Raw genomic sequence first — 18,106 nt, forward strand, 5'->3', positions numbered from 1 at the left:
CAAATGCGAACCAAGAATTGCTACACTCAATATAGGTTTATTGACAGAATGCAACTTGGAAGTGGAAGACAAGATGGTAAGGCGGGGCTGGACATACTATGTATCCAAGAGACAAGATGGAAGGGCAGCGCTGCAAAGTCATTTGGCTTGGGATCTAGAGTCTACTACACAAGGGCACACAATAGGGCAGTATCCATAATCTCAGCCTATGCCCCACAGAAGGTTATGGAAGTGAGGAAAAGACTGCAATCAGACAACAGTTGCAGGACCTATTAGATAAACAGGAAAATCCGAGTAGATTTTAATAATGGGTGACCTGACTGCACATATCAGAACAGAGAACAGGATATGAAGATTACCTGGGTCCACATTCGTGGGGCAACAGGAATAAAGGAGAGGCCATGCTAGACTTCAGTCTGGCAAATGATTTGATGGTAGCCAACACGTGGTTCAGCAAGAGAGACAATCACAACATCACATACAAGAGTGGCCAACATACAATTCAGGTTGACTTCCTCCAAATAAGGAAAGGGCACTGAGGCAGAATCAGTGACTGCAAAGTCATCACCAGTGAAGCAGTCGGCTCAAAGCATAAACCACTGGTTGCCACAATCAGCTGCAAGCAGTGGTCAGAGAAGGCTCTAAGGTCAACAGAAACTAAACTGAAGACCTGAAAGTTGACCGGAGAGAAAGAACAATGGTGAAAGGAATTACTCAGGGTTGTAACACCTCAGGAAGAGAAGAAAATAGGTGGAGGTGAAAAAGAATGGCAACGCCTCAAAATAGCAAGTGTGAGGACTATAGAACAGGTATGGAAATAAGGTACATAAGAATGCTGCTGGTGGAAAGCAGAAGTCCAGGAAGTCCTCAAAAGAAAGGAGTGCAGGAAAAAGTAGCAGACAAAAAAGATGGAGCAGGCTAAGAGGGAATACTGGTTGGCTGAGAGAGGAGTTGCTATAGCAAAGAACAAGGCATCAGATGCCCTCTACCCACTTCTGGAAAGTGACTCTGTAAATGGTACAAAGAAACTATCAAGTTGCAAGGCAAAGGAAGAAAGAAAAAAAAAAGAAAGAACAAAGATAAAGATAGTCAGACACCCTTCATAAGGGATGCAATCAACAACCTGCTCACTAGTCCCCAGGACGTTAAAGCAGATGGAAGGACTACTTCTAGCAGCTTCTGAACAAAGAAAACCCTGCAGAAGCTTCACTGCCCCAGAGTCAACCTATGATGAAAGAAGAGGACCTCACCCTAGAAGAAGAAAGAACAGCATTAAGAAAATTAAGTTAGGGAAAGCAGCAGGCTCAGATGAAGTCAAAGCAGATATGATCAAGACGTTGGGCAAGACAGGGAAGAAATATCTCTTGAGGGTACTCTCAGCAGTACACACAGAAACACATATCCCAGATGACTGAAGAATAAGCACACTAGTGTCAATGTAGAAGAACAAAGGGGACATTCACAACCATGGGCAGTACAGGGATATCAAACTCCTGTCACATTGCATGAAAATTCTGGTGAGGGTGACTGATAAACGAATAAACAGGGTAGTAAAAAGAAAGTTGAGAGATGAGCACATTGGATTCAAATCAGGATGCAGCATAAATAACCTGATATTTTCAGTGAAAAAAGACAGCGAAGAAGAAGCTAGAGATGAGTAAAGAGTCTAAATGTGCAATCCTATACATGGAGGAGGCATACAAAAAGGTCCCAAGAAAGTTAATTTGGGGAAGTCATGTGGTGGTTCAAAGTCCCAGACACACTGACAGAATTAGTGCAGGCTATGTACAAGGACCCAAGGACTCAAGTGCGACACGTGGTCTGTCTCATACAGAGGTTCCCAATGGGACTAAGTGAGCATCAGGGTTCAATTCTGAGCCCACTGCAAACAGATTGGAGCGGACAGACAAAGTTTCTATATGCAGATGATGTGGCCTTACAGGAAGAATCTGAGCAAGAACTTCAGCAAAGGATAGGAGAATGGAATGGAATGCAAAACTGAAAGCATATGGGGTGAAACTGAATATAGATAAGACAGTTGTAATGCAGCAAATGGGGGAAATCAGAAGAAACTGAAAAATTGAGATGGAAGTGAAAATAGTGGAACAGATTAACAGCTTCAAGTATCTGGGTTGGGTGGTTAAGGAGAAGGGGCCTCTGAATGACAAAGTCAAAGCTAGAATCAGGGAGGGTGCAGCCAACTGGCAGAGAATGTCAGGGGTAGGGTATGACAGAACAATGCCAAACAAGCTGGAAAAACAGTGTACAAAACTGGGGCACCTAGTTCTACTGTATGGTATAGAAATCTGGGCAGTAAAAGCAGAGCAGCTGAAGCTAGATGTGATGGAGATGAAGTGCCTGAGATGGGTGGCAGGGAGCACACTGTGGGACAGATGAAGAAATGAGTACATAAGAGCAGAAGTCAAAGAAGTTCCAACTGCAGAAAAGGTCAAAGAGAACAGATTACAGTGGTTCAGGCACGTGCAGAAAAGTAGAATACAATCTGGTGAAGAAGATCTGGGACAAACAGGAAGATGGTAAGAGAAAATGAGGGCAACCAACAAAGTGGTGGATGGACTGCGTGAGAGAAGACCTATGATAGTCAGGCATGACTGTAAAAGAAGGTAGGAGAGTGCCACTGAACCGAGAAAGATGGCAACACCCCATCCCCTTGTATAAAATAGAAAAAAGTAGTTGATGATAATGTTTGCATAGTTGTTTTCTTTTAAATTTCTGATTATATACGGTGTGACCAAGGACTTCCTTATCGATACACCTATTATTACAAGTAAAAGTTAGAGGCATACACAGCAACTTTAGCAATGGGATCCATCAAAAGAAAATTACAGTGAAATTTATTTAGCTTGTCGAGTAACTGATGAAGAATTTTTTTTTTTGAAAGTCCCTAAACACAGAGTTATTTACAGGGAAGTACCACCAGTTTTAAAGAAAAAGACCACCAAGGTATGATCTGATTTAACAAGGCAGGATTATACATGTGGAGATGTACAAAAAGTGGCCATGTCTGTGAAAACTATAGAAAAGATATTAGGGCACCTAGTAGGATGGGTAACCATTTATAAAAGAGAGTTACCATTTATAATGCCAAGGATGTGCTGATCATTCAGACCACTGGTACTGTAGGTCAGCCAATTTACTGATGGTAGGTGCAGTCCTACAGTAGAAAGGCATTGGGTCCAATGGGGATTTCAACCAATGTGCTAAGATAGCTATGGTTCTCAGAAGGGGTTATTCAGGACATTCTACAGCTAGGTAAGACGTCTTGTTTACGGTGAAATAAACATCAAGAAATTCAGATGTGGAGTACTTAGTACTCTATCATGAGGTGATGATATCCTTGACAAATACTGAAACTCTTCCACAATTTCCAGTAGGTCTAAAGACTGAGAAGCACTATACAGGAACAGAGGTGGTGTTTTCATTGCTATGAAACTAGGTCTCTATTTAACGTCACGTATATGAATGTGTTCAAGTTGCAGGAAAGCCCCAAGTTCAGGCATTTTTATTAAAACTCCTGACACTCAAGAGTCATACATACATGCCTGAAATTACAATTTACTAGGTTGGAATGTCCATCAGATGGACTCTGCCTAAAAAAGAATGCACATGGGCAGCAAAGACTTTAGTCAGAAAGAAATGCCTTGGCAAGAGTGGTGCAGACTATCCACGGCAAAGCAAAAAGGATTGTCAGGCATCTCATCACAAGCCAACACATACTGGATCCCCTTAGAATAACAACAGCTGTACAGCCATTATTAAAGTTAATTATCTTGTCTGAAGCTTAGCATCATTCCAGACAGTTTATGTGGGGCATTGGCTGCATTATGATTATCCAGCTCCTACAGGGGCAGAGCCTTACAGAGCCTTACAGACTTTAAATAACAGAAGGCTTGCTCAATTTAGTGCTTGGCTATTCCAAAGACAAGAAGACTACACAGAAAAAAATTACTACAAAGCCATTTTCCATTCAGGTTCCTGCCAATTCAATGCACTACAAGCACTTTTATCAGCTTTTCAGGACTGGGTCTAGTGTCCCAGCCTTCGGTGAGAGCACAAGCTTCCATGTAACAGCTACTTGAGCTTGAGCTTCAGGGAGGAACTGAAGTGCTTGACTTTTTGATTGGCTTGCAGTTTCTGTGGACGCAATGGCTGATTTCTGCAGGGGCACAACCTTACAGACTGTAAATAACAGTAGGCTTGCTCAGTTTGGCGCAAAGGTGTAAATCAGTTTTTTTTTTTTATCCTATTAGGTATTCAACAAAAGAATCTTGTCTACAGCATAAAAGGCAATCTCTTAGGTTCATAGGTGTGTACTAGGCTAATGGACCTGGAGCATTTACAAGCCTAGCCCAAAAATATTAATTGCCTTGATGTTGTGCCACCCAGTGTTAGTTCACAGTGCCTCTATCCAGTAGGGCAACTGGAGTGATCCCTGGGTGAACTTTCCGTTACCCATCCACTCGTCAAGATTTCTCTTTAAGAGGGCCAGCGAGGTGCTCTGCTTGACATGAATGGGAAGCTTATTTCAGAGTACGGGCAGTCTCTGGGTGATGAACCTGTTCCACCAGCATGTTATGTTGATTGTGATAATGAGTTTGTGATCTCTGGAGCATGTGGTGCGGAGGGATTGGGATTTCTTTAGGAGTAACATTTCAAGTAGGGCTGACTGGGTTGAATATGGCTTTATACGTCAAATATCACCTCTAAGTAGACGATAAGAGACTGAGAATAGCTGAAATTTCTGTCAGTGTAGGACATGTGTTTAAGACCTAGGATCCTTTTCGTGAGGTACTTTTGTGGCTTCTCCAGCTGTTGAAGGTGTCTGGTCAGGTACATGCCAAACAGGGCATTATATTCGAGGATTGGTCCAATGAGGGATGAGTAGAGAGAGATGATGACCTCTTTCTTCCTGGATGCAAACCTTTGGTTATGAGATGTGCCACATAGAAGGACTTTCTGACCACAGTGGCAATGTGGTGGTCAAAGGTGAGGTTGCTATCGACCTGGGTGCAGAGATCTCTTATGGTCCCTTCAGTGTTCATTGGGCTCCCATCAACATGGTAATTAGTTGGAACTGAGTTTTTTCCAAAGGGAATGATAAAAAGAAGTTATGTACTCACCATAACGTTCCATCTGAGTAGTTAGACTTTGTCATCAATCTATGGGATGACAGATCAGAATCGGATCCACGATGGCAGCTTCACCAGCATCTGATCTGAGCTCCAAGCTCCTCCCCTTACCCATAATACCCCTCCATCTCCTTCCTTCCTTCCTTCCTTCCCACAGATCATGTTTGCTATGCCCTTACATGAACCCGATCCAATAACCTTTACTAAAAGAAAAACAGGAGAGCCGCAAAGGTGCTCTCTCCTGCCTGCCAATGCAGACAACATAAAGAGAAGGTCAGGAGAAAGGATAGAGGGACAGTTGATGACAAATAAAGTCCAACTACTCAAATGGAACATTACGGTGAGTGCATAAAATCTTTATCTGACGTAGCTGACTTCATTTGATCATCAACCTATGGGACAGAGTCCCTTCATTTGATCATCAACCTATGGGACAGAGTCCCCAGCTACCAAAAAACCTTGGGAGGCCCTCATGGAAGGATATTTCGGAGCACTGCAGGGCCAAAGGATGCTCTCCCCCTGGAAACCATGTCCAATTTATAATGAGAAAAGAAGGTGTGAGATGAGGACCAAGTAGCCGCCAAACAAATACCATCCAAAGATACTCTAGACCAAAAGGCAGCTGATGTAGCCATAGACCTGGTAGAATGGGCATTTATTCTACCCGGAAGGGACATACCTTTGTCTTTGTAAACCTGAAGGATGCAAAGGGAAACCCATCTGGCAATGGTTACCCAGTTTGCCCAGAAGGGGTGTAGCAAAAGACACAAACAACTGATCAGACTTGCAATAGGCTTTAGTCCTGTGTAAGTAGAAACGTAGCTGTCTATGCACATCTAATAAATGAAATTTATATTCACCCCGTTCTGAAAATTTGGAAAGAAAACAGGTAAATTGATTGATTGATTGATATTTGTTTTCGTGGCCACTTTAGGCAGAAAAGAAGGATTAGTATGAAGTGAAACCCTGTCTTTATGAAAAATCATATATGGAGGTTTGACAGATAATGCCTGAAGTTCTGACACTCTCCTAGCTGAGGTAATAGCCACTAGAAAAGCTGTCTTCCAGGATAAAAAAATTTAACACCACAGAAGCACCAGGCTCAAAGGGAGAAGCAACCAAAGCTTGAAAAACTAGGGTAAGGTCCTAAGGAGGAGTAGGATCTTTAAATCAGGGGTCTTAAAAGAAAAGTACCTTTAATAAAGGTTTTGCAAAGTCTGGAGGAAGCTAAAGAAGCCATGTTCTCACCTACATGGAAATTGGAAATGGCAGCCTGTTGAACCTTTACTCTAGATGAGTTGACACCCTGCTGGAAAATGTATGCCAAGAACTCAAGGACCACTGGAACAGGAGCTGTGAAAGGGCCCAAATCCCTCTGGGAAGCCGAGATAGAAAAACGCTTCCATTTGCTACTGTATATTTTTCTGGTAGATGCTTTATGAGCTGCCACCAGAATAGTCTTGACCGGGGAGACAGACCGGGAGTCCTAGCAATCAAGGGAACTGCAGCAGCCAAGCAGTGAGCTTCAGACTGCCCAGGTCTGGATGAGGGAGCCTCGAGGGGTGTGAAATGAGATCTGGTATCGGATCCAAGATCTGAGGAGGTACTATCAGATGAGACCACAGAAAGGGAAACCAGACTTGGCGAGGCCAGAATGGGGCAATGAGGATGACTCTGCTCCCCAACCGGTGAGCCTTCTGGAGAAATTTTGTCATGAGAGGTAAAGGGGATAAGCAAAAAGAAGACTGGGAGGGCAAGCATGGAACAGAGCGTCCCTGAGGGATTCCCCCTGTGGGGAGATCAGAGCGAAGAATTTGCTGCACTTTGCGTTGGAAGGAGATGCAAACAGCAGCAAGGCCAAACCCCGCTCGAGAAAGATCTGCTCCACTACAGAAGAATTCAGAGACCACTCATAAGGCATTAGAATAGTCCTGCTCAGTTTGTCCGCCAGTATGTTGGATCGACCCAGAATGTGCGTTGCTACCAGAAAATGGATGGTGGAGATTGCCCATTCCCACACTCTCATGGCCTCGCAACAAAGAGGGTAAGATCTGATTCCTCCCTGCTTGTTGATGTACTAGGCCACTGACATGCTGTCTGTCTGAATTGCAATAGTTCCCAGAGGAAGAAAGGCATGAAGGGCCTGCAACGCTAATAAGATCGCAATTTGGTCTCATTCAGGGGCCACATGCCTTGGACTGTCCTGCCCGAGCAATGCCTCCCCACCCTAGTTGGGAGGCGTCCGTGGTCATCATGGCTTGGGGAGGGGCTGCAATAAATGTTTGTCTCTCGACTAGCTCAGGGGAACGTAGCCACCAGTGGAGGGACTTCCTGCACACGTTGCTTATATGAATTGGATGTGTCAATGGCAGATCCAATAAAGAACATTGGACTGCTAGTGTCCACTGTAGAACCCGCATATAAAGACGAGCACAGGGAGAAGAGTAATGGTGGCCACCATGGAACCTAGGGCTCTTAAAAGTGCCTCGGCTGGAGGAAGATGCGACTGAAGGATCATGGGCACATGAAGCCATAAGCTTTGGACTCTCTCTGGAGTTAGAAAGAGCTTGGACTGTAACGTATCTATCCTCAATCCAGTGTAGTTTAAGACCTGAACTGGGTCTACTGAAGACTTTGATATGTTGACTGAGATTCCCAGCAAGTCAGGCAGCTTCACGAAATAGTCTCTGGCCTGCCAAAGTGGACGCATGGTGGGAGCGGCAAGGAGCCAATCATCCAGAAACAGGTAGATCTGTATCCCCTGAAGACTCAGGTGAGCCACTACTACTGCCATGACCTTGGTGAACACCCTGGGGGCTGTGGTGAGACTGAAGGGTAGGGCTCGGAACTGATAGTGATTGGCCCCTAGCTGAAAGTGAAGGAATCTCTTGGAGCATCTGTGCATTTTGATACTGTAGTATGCGTCCTGGAGATCTATTGAGTACATCCAGTCATTCTCCTGCAGGTAAGGTAGGATGGATTGTAGAGTGACCATCCGGAACTTCTCTTTGACAACTGACGGGTTTAGAGTGGAAAGGTCCAGGATAGGCCTTAGGTCCCACATCTTTTTTGGCACTAAAAATAACCTGGGATAGATGCCTGATCCAGACTGTTCTTGGGGGATGGGCTGGACAATTCGTTTCCTTAGCATCTTTTCTATTTTGAGTGCTGCTGCCTCCCTTTTCGTGGGTGGAACATCCGGGAGGTGTTTTGGGGGAATGGGAGGAGACACAAAGGGGATGGTATAACCTCTGGATATTATATGAAGCATCCAGCAGTTTGATGATATGGACTCCCAAGCCGTCAGGTGCATAGAAAGGTGACCCCTGACTGCCTCCAGAAACAGAGCAGTCGGGCAACCCCTCAGGGTTGCTGTGCGGGCCTGTCCAAGAACGGTTCTCAAGACTCGAAGTTCCTCGGACCCCCCCCCTGCCTCTGGGCCAGAGTTTTCCTGACCCCCTCTGCCTCTAGGGGAAGGCGAGTCCTGAGTGTCCTGGAAATACTGGGACTTCCGGAACCACATCTTCTTTTTCCCCCTCTGATTCCTGGAAAAGGATCTCTGGGGGTTAGAGAAGCAGATCCCGGATAGCAGACAGTGTCTTCCCATCCTTCTCACTCTGGACTGATTTCTCCTGAACCGTCTTTCCAAGCAAGGAAGAACCATCATAAGTGGCATTCGCAAAAAGACGCCTTAAAGGGTTCTGTGATTTGACAAAGCCTGAGCCAAGCGTGTTGCCTCATGGCAACACCGGACCCAGCCGCCCTTGTTGCTCTTTCATTAACATGTGAAAGGTGGTGCATGAACGTATTAGTAAAGTACAGTTTTGTACCTACCATAAATGTAGATGTTCGAGTGTATACCCTGCTGCAGTCATCACACTTGAGTTATCCTGTCATCAGGCGGTCCCGCAGTCGGCCTGAATTCCAAAGTCTTGGTCCGGCGTTGGTTGCTGTCTCTTCTTCCCTGATGCCAGTGCGCCAGGGGTATATAGGATGCATCCGATGCCATTTTCTTCAGTTTGTCTTGCCCCAGATGTCAGATGCCCCCCCAAAATGGTGGTCAGTAAATAGTACCAATCATAAACAAAACATTCCTCCAGCTATAAGCAAATACACCACAAAGGTAGTATCAGATTTAAAGGCATTGAAAAGTCTTAGTTAGTTAGGTCAGAGGAGATGGAGGGAGGGTAACCTGGACTGCAGCAGGGTATACACTCGAACATCTACATTTATGGTAGGTACAAAACTGTACTATGTTCATCATGTTACCCTGCTGCAGTCATCGCACTTGGGTAGAATCCCAAAGCTAAGGATGGGAGGTGGAGTCAAACAGGGTTAGAGGAGGCTAGAAGGCCCTGCAGAACTGCAGTGGCGAAGCCAGCTCTAGTCTTAGAGTAAAGTGGTAAGTGATAGTGTTTGGTGAAGGTGTGTACTGAACTCCAAGTTGCAGCTTCCAAAATATCCTTGGTTGGCATCCCCCTGAGGAAGGCTGTAGATGTAGCTGCTGCCCTGGTAGAGTGGGGCCTTATGCTAGCAGGAACTGGTTTTCCATGGTGGGTGTAGCAAAACCGAATGCAATGACCTATCCATTTGGAAATGGTCTGTTTTGATATAGCCTTCCCTTGTGTAGCTGCAGCAAAGGATACAAAGAGCTGGTCAGATTTTCTGAAATCCTTAGTTTTATCCAAGTAGTAATTTAGTTGCCCGTGAATGTCCAAGGAGTGCAGGAGTCTTTCTCCTTTGTTCTGTGGATTTGGAAAGAAGGTGGGTAAATGGATGGTTTGATTTAGAGTCACACTGGATACCACCTTAGGCATAAAGGAGGGGTTAGTTCGTAGAGAAACTCTGTCTTGATGAAAAATGAGGAAAGGCTCTACTGCCATTAGTGCCTGAAACTCTGAGACTCTTCTGGCTGAAGTTATTGCTAGCAGCAGGGCAGCCTTCCATGATATAAACTTTAAGTCAGCTGAGAAAGCTGGTTCAAAAGGTGGTAGCGTAAGTTTTTCTAGAACAAAATTGAGGTCCCAGGTTGGTGTAGGTGCTCTCCTGGGGGGCCTAATGTTTTTGGCCCCTCTGAGAAACTGCCTTAGAAGCGGATGTGAAAATAAGGGAGGATCCGTGTTGTAGTGGGCTGAAATAGCTGAGATGTGGATTTTAATAGATAAAAAAGAAAGTCCTTTGTGTAACATCTCAGTTAAGTACTGTAGAATCTGAGGTATGTGTGGCTGAAGGGTATTTTGGCCTGTAGCTTGGTTCCAGGTGCAAAACCTTTTCCATTTGTCCGAGTAGGCCTTCCTGGTGCTGAGCCTTCTGGCTTCCAGAATAACATCCATAACAGCTTGAGGAAGAGGAGCTGGCTGGTTGCTTAGGTGATTTGCCATGCAGCCAAATTTAAGGTTTTGAGCTGGCTGTGGAGAATCTGACTGTCTTGCTGTGTGAGCAAATGAGTAATTTGTGGTAAAATCCAAGGTGGGCCCTGGGTCATATTCCTTAGTAGTGGGTACCAGTGCTGGCGTGGCCAGTCTGGGTCTACGAGTATCATTCTAGGTCTCTCCATTCTGACTTTCAGCAGCACCTTTGTGAGAGGGGGCAATGGAGGGAAGGCATATACTGTCAGGTTTTTCCAACTGAATGAGAGTGCGTCCACTTTCCAAGCTTGATGGTGAAACGTCCTTGTACAAAATTTTGTTAGCGGATAGTTTTGGGGGCTGGCAAACAGGTCTATGTCTGGGTGCCCCCATTTTTGGGTTATCATTGCAAATACTTGTGGATCCAATTTCCATTCGTGGGGATCCATGATGTTTCTGCTTAGGTCGTCTGCCAATGTGTTCTTTTTTTCCTGGCAGGAATTGAGCTTGTAGCTGAACTTGGTAAGCCAGTGCTGTGTTCCACAAGGTCATTGCTTGCCTGCATAGAGGGTAGGAGTGTGTACCCCCTTGTTTGTTTATTTACCACATTACTGTGGTGTTGTCCGTCCTTATTGTAAGCTGTCCTGGATGTAAGAGGTCCTTGAAGGCTGTCAGAGCATTCTGTGCAGCTAGCATTTCCTTTTGATTGATGTGCAGATTCCTTTGATCTGCAGTCCATATGCCTTGAATGCACTGTCCTGCCATGTGTGCCCCCCAGGCATTGTCCGATGCATCAGTTGTCATAGTTTGCCTGGCTGGGGGCAAGGTGAAAGGCTGACCCTTGTTGAGGTGACATGCCTGTGTGACCACCATAGAAACTCTTGTTGAAGGCAGGGAATGAGAGATATCATTGTGTCCAAGCTGTGGCTGTGTTGAGTCCATACGCTTTTTAGGTACCACTGTAATTTCCTCATATGCAGCTTTGCAAATGGTATTAGTAGTATGCAAGATGCCATGAAGCCCAAGGCCTGCAGAATTTTTCTGACCTCGGTCTGAGGCAAGAAAAGTTTCCCCAACGGGGTACTTAGCTTTATTGAAGACTTCAGGTCTGAAATACGACTTCGAAAATCTCAGGAGTCAGCCGACCGGCACTTGCGAACTGGTTCTGCACCGTGCAGCAAGAAAGACTGAAGAAAATGGCGTCGGATGCATCCTATATACTCCTGGCGCACTGACGTCAGGGAAGAAGCGACAGCAACCGACGCCAGACCAAGACTTTGGAATTCAGGCCGACTGCGGGACCGCCTGACGACAGGATAACCCAAGTATGATGACTGCAGCAGGGTAACACGATGAACATCTGCTTTGAGAGTGGCCATTCGCTCGGAGAATGCACATTTGTCCTCCAGTGACATGGACTCCGGCGGCAACTCAGTGAACTCCTTGACCAGGTCTCGCTGTAGTCTAGTTACATGGGCCAAATAATTCAGTACCCTTATAGAAAAGGTGGCTGAAGCATATGTCCACTTTCCCAGACGATCCATTGTCCTGGACTCGTGGTCAGGGGGATAGACCGTAGAACTTTCCTGGGCTAGTTCTTTCTTAGTGGCAGCCGCTACCACCATGACGTCCACTATGGACCCCTTGTTCCAACTAGGTCTACCTACTGGAGGGCTCAGGATTTTATCTGGGCATCTGGGGATTGGTTCCATGGTGTCTGGTTCCTTCCATGCCCTGGTGGTAATAAGGTCCACCAAGGGATCCATGGGAGGAACACCCAGGAGGTAGATGGGCCTGTGTTGAAAGCCTCCAGCAACACAGACTCATCAGAGTAAGGCTTGTGGGCGGTCCAACCCCCGCTTGTGCAGGATTTCCATGAGGTCTCCAAAGGAGACATTGTCGGGAGGTGATCTGGAGAAACCTTCCCTTCCTCCAAATCATTATCGTCAGTGAGGGACCCTGGAGAGGAGTCCAGGTGCCTCCTTTTGCATGTTCGTTTGCAAGGAATCTCTTCGGTGGGAGTCTCCGGAGAGGGCTTGCAAACTACCTGTGGTTCTTCAAGGGAAACAGTCTGGGGCACATGGAGCATGGGCTGTCTCTGCATGGGCAAAACGGCTGAAGATGCACCCAGGGGTGAGGGAGTCGGGGAGGAATCCAATGAGATGGTCAGGGGCCTCGATCCCCTGGAGAGAATCATTTCCACCACGTCAAAAGCCGAGGGGAAGCAAGTCTGTTGAGAAAGTAATAAGGAAGATGCTATTCCCAGATCCGGCGTGGGGATCGGCGCCGAGCCTGACTCAGCCGAGATACCAAGTGGTAGGCCTTGACCCGACAGCATCAGAGCCAAAAGAGAAAGACCCAACCCCTCGGATCCAATGTCCAGGCTTCGGCTCCAAGAGCTGCTGGGGTCCAAACTAATCGGATCCGACGAGCTGAAGGTAAACGCCGGCGTCGAGGTACACGGTACCATCGGCGCCGACCCCCTGACTCCGGGACCTTTCAGATCCAAAAACCCCAATACCGGGGGGGGGCAGAACGGAGAAGGAGATACTGGGGCAAAAAGGGGAAGCGAGCTCCCCCCACCAGAGGGAGAGGGGGCTGGTAAGACCCCCATCTGAATCTGGGAGCAAATAAATCATTTTGTCCATGTCCACTTCCAACAGACTTCTGGTGGACCGGGACGAGGCCATCAAAGCCAAATGAGAAGGTCGATGTATGGAGGCCCTAGAATGAGGTCTAAGCTCCTTCGGCTCCAGTGAAAATCTCGGTGATCGGAGCCAAGGAGAAGCTGACCTGGAAAACACTGGCTGCTTAGGATGAGGACACTCCGGATCTGACTGGTCCACGGATCGCTTCCTCCCTTTGTCTCTCTCTCTCTCTCTCTCTGTCTTTACTCCTCTCTTTTCTAGACTCCCTATCCACAGGCCTATGTCCAGGAGGTTGAGTCCCGGCCTGGGAGGGACAGGAAAAGACAGTGGCTGAAGAAGAAGGAGCGGTCATGGGCATGACAGCAACAGAAGTGGAGGCAGCCGCCCCCGTAGCAGGGAGAAGTCCCTTGGGGTTCACTTTTGCCCTACGATCCTTTTAGGGCCCTGGGGTTGAACCCTGCACAAATAGGGCAGTCCGAAGAAAGATGGGCTGCCCCCAAAACACACAACATGCAATTATTAACTTTTACTGACATCGGTAAGGAGCAAAAAAAAGTTTCCCCAATGGGGTACTTATCTTTAGTTTGAAGACTTTGGTTCTGAAACTCAAAAACGAAAATTTCAGGAGTCGGCCGACCGGCACTTGCAAATTGCTTCTGCTTCAGGCACCACGCAGCAAGAAAGACTGATTAAAATGGTGTCGACTGCATGTTTTATACCCCTGATGACCTGACGTAATGGAAGAGGAGACAGCAATCGACACAGGACCCAAGACTTTGTTATTCAGGCCGACTGAGGGCAACCTGCCAGCAGATTACCCAAATGTAATGACTGCAATAGTGAAACGCGAAGAACATCACACAACGCACAGAGTGTGGCCATCTGCAGGGGACAACTTATGGCCACATACTGTGCACTTTCTAAAGACCAGCTTGGACTGCTGATCTGCCATGCCAACAAAGAAGGTGCGATGTACCAAAGACTTTGAACTACCCGACCCCAACACTTGCTCACAACTCACTCGCAAGGAGGGGGAATGGAGATGAGGCCTACTCTACCTAGAACACAGAAAAACACTTTTAATGGTAAACACGACGTGAAACGAAGGGGAGGGATGGCAAGGGTAAAATAAACCTGCCTACACCTACAGCAACTTTAACACCCACAAAGAAGCATAAAAAGTACCTACCACGCCTGGAGCTCTAAGACCACGCTGCTTGGCAAAGCCACGGCAAACAAGATCTGAGGGAAGGAAGGAGATTGAGAGGTATTCTGAGTAAGGGGAGGAGCTTGGAGCTCGGATTAGATGCTGGTGAAGCTGCCGTCTCAGATCCGGTCCAGATCAGACATCCCATAGGTTGATGATCAAATTAAGTCAACTACTTCAGATTGCATTTTTTGGCATCAAGCTCAAGGCCATGGTTCTGACTCCAGTCAATGGTCTCAGTGAGGCCCTTTTGTTGGATGTCTGCATCGTTTGAGGACTTAATAATGACTCCTAGCTTGCAGTCATCAGTGAACCTGGTCAGCCAGAGTCCCTCCGTGTTGGCCTGGACTTCTGAGAAGTAGATGCCAAACAGGAGAGGGCCCAGGACCAAGCCCTCTGGGACTCCACTCATGACTGGTCGACAGTCTGACTTGGAACCCGCAACTTTCAAGTGTGGGTCCTGTCTGTGAGCCAATTTTCAACCCACCTAATGACACAAGGAGTGATGCCTAGTTTGGCGAGTTTATCAATAATATCTGAGTGGGGAATGATATCAAAGGCCTTGGCCAGGTCAAGGTAGGCTGTATGCACTGCCTTACCTTCATCCACAGCCTTGGTGACTGCCTCAAAGAAGTCAACCAGGTTCAGCAGGCAGGATCTCCCCTTGACAAAGCCATATTGCGTGGGGTCAAGAGTTTGGAGATTGCATATATCTTTGTTAAGCAGGTCCACAATGATGTGCTCCATAGCTTTACCTACCAGACTCGTCAGGCTAATAGGGCGATAGTTCCCAGGGTCTGTAGTCGCTCCCCCTTTATGGAGATGGATGACTGTAGCAGTGCACCATTCTTTAGGGACAAAGCCTGAGGTAAGGCTGTGACTGAACAGGGCACACAGATGTGGTGCCAGTTCGTTTTGTAGCTCATGTAGAACACAGCCAGGGATATTATCAGGTCCCATGGATGCTGCATTTTTGGCTTTGGACAATGCAGCTTTTACCCGTGTTGCAGAAATGTTGGGTACCAGGCTTTCTTCTGGTATTGTGATGGGGCTTTTGGGGGAAGAGATGGGTAAAGTTGGCACTGAATCTGTTGGCCAGTATGTTGGCTATATCTGTTTGCTCAGTATAGGAGGTACCATTGTGCAATAACTCAGAGCAGGTTCTTGATATAGCTATAGAAGGCTCTGTGGTTGCTTTTGGTGTCAGCTGCAATTCTGCCTTCATAGCTGGCTTTAGAGGATTTGATAAGGGATCTCAATTTTTTGTTGAGGCTGTAACTTCATTTTTTCTGCAACAGTTTCTTCCTTCTGTTGTAGAGTTTATTTATGGCTGGGGACTTCATCTTTGTTGTACAGGATATACAGTTCAGTGCGTTCTTTGTCACACCTTTGCTGCACTACTGTGATTGACTTTATTACTGCCATACTTCATACAGCGAAAATGGTCTCTCTTTTTTTTAAGCTTACTAACTTACTGACTGTACTTCTTGTGGACACATTGCTCAAATTAGGACTTCTGTTCTGCTGACTACTGTGCTACTGAGTTTAAATAGTACTGCAGTGTTGCACTTTGTTGGTAGTGTACTGCTGTTCACTTTCATTTGCTAACTCTGGTGATAGTAAGTTTAAATAATACTGCAGTATTGCAGCTTGTTGCTTTGGTACACTTGCTCACTACTGGCAACATCTGCAGTGTTGCCTGTTACTTATAATAGCACTTTTTGATCATTAGTGTTGCTACATTTCTGCTTGTTACTGACTGTTACAGTTTCACAGCCTTTGAATTTATTACTCTACATTACTGCACTAGAGAATATTGGGTTGCACATGTGATATACTTATTAGTTGGCAGACAGCTACACTGACAATGCACTAAAACTATTTCCTTTACAGTTGCTACACTTGAAACTATTAATTTATATTATCTATAGCTATTACAGTTACTTCACCTGCATTCATTAGGAAAGACTATACATTTGTTCATTGTCTTTACTAACTAGGTAAGGACCATGTTAGCCTACTGAGTAAGGCTATTTGATTTAAATATTTGTCACTTGTTACTGGTTCCCTTACTGATCCTAAACATTTCTGTCACTTTAACATACATTTTTGTTGATACTTGTAGCTATTGTTTTATCCTTTAGCCAACTCCCATATTATGACCTATTTCTAGACAAATCAATTCTTCTACACTGTCTTACACAAAGTGTAAGCTGCAGACACCAATGTGGAATTTCAACTTTGTCCATTCTGCTGCCAGCCTAATAGTACTAAGTATTTTGAGGCAGTGTAGCAGCTGCACGTGCTTACCAAAAACTCTTATTGCTACCTCACAATGAGTCAGTATGTGAGAGGTGTAAATACTTAACTTGGAAGCCATCTTCTCACCTCAGAACACATTCAGTGAGCACAACTCACATGCACACATAGAACTGAGCACTTGCATTAGACCAACTTAATAAGCAAACACTGCCTTAAGCAAACACTGCCTTACCCTCCCAGGCTGAAGACTAAAAACTTCACACATTAGTTCAAAAAGCAACACAATCACGTTTACTTTTATACCCACAGACAGTCACAAGGGTGCAGAGCAAATTCTGAGCCCTTACGGTCCATTGCGACTGCATATAAACTACTGCAATGTTGTAGTAACAGGTGGAACATATCATCAGGAATACGGACCTCATCCTCACCAGGATAGATAAGAATAAGGGGACAGCCATCTTGCCATCTTTCTGGAGCCAGTATCTGGGACATAGCAGGGGCTCTTAGATCACACCTTCCTAACAAATATGATTATGACCCGAAAGTAGCCCGCATGTGTGTGTGTGTGGGGGGGGGGGGGGTGGATGACCTTCAGTGCTCTACCCAGACGGATGTGCAGGAGGATATGGCTGAGCTTGCTATGCAGGTGTCTGATGCAGGAAAGACACTAGTCTTGAGTGGTGTTTTGCCATCACTCAGATCAACATTAACAAGCAGCAATGTTCATTGTTGTCAGTGGCTCAACAGGAACGACACTTATTTTGATGCCAGAAGATCATAAGGCTGCGAGTTCTGTTCCCATATCAGGTTCTTTGAGATATTTTTTTTTTTGTCAGAGTGGCACCAAAGTGCAGCAAAAGGGGTGGGTGCTGCATTGCTGAGGTGCCTTCCTTCAGATGAGATGTTAGACTGAAGTCCCACCTGCTTGACTTTGGGACACTAAGTGGATGTAAAAGAATCAATAGCACTTAAACAGAAAGGAGGAGGGGAAACTTCTCTAATGTCAGGACTTAATTTCCCCCATTCAGTGCAAGTACCATGTTGTGTCTCCCTTGAAAAAAGGCTATGCCTGTTGAGACTAACCAAGGATTTTGTTTAAGTATAGCAATTATTTATTGTTGCTACTGCCATTTTGTTTTGTAAAAAATTAAATGATCTGTCAATGATGTCTCAATGGTGGATCCACAAACAATTTCTTAAACATAATACAGTCCCATCTGGCAAGCTTCCTCAGACTACAAACACAACTTCATAATAAAGATGAGTCATGAACAAAGCAAAACACTATAATCAATTACAACAGCAGCTTAGTTTGGGCCATTCCAACTGGCACTTTAAAGCTCTACCATATAAAGTCGCTACTAACTTAATACACCAAAAATGTTACAATACTTTCAGTGGGATATCATCTTATCATGTGCTTATAAGTTACTTTGGTACAGGATATCAAAGCCCCAGACAAAAGTTTGATAACGCAGATCCAATGGA

Source organism: Protopterus annectens, chromosome 2.part2, assembly GCF_019279795.1.
Source record: "Protopterus annectens isolate FY-2018-M chromosome 2.part2, PAN1.0, whole genome shotgun sequence".
Taxonomy (NCBI): Eukaryota; Metazoa; Chordata; order Ceratodontiformes; family Protopteridae; genus Protopterus; species Protopterus annectens.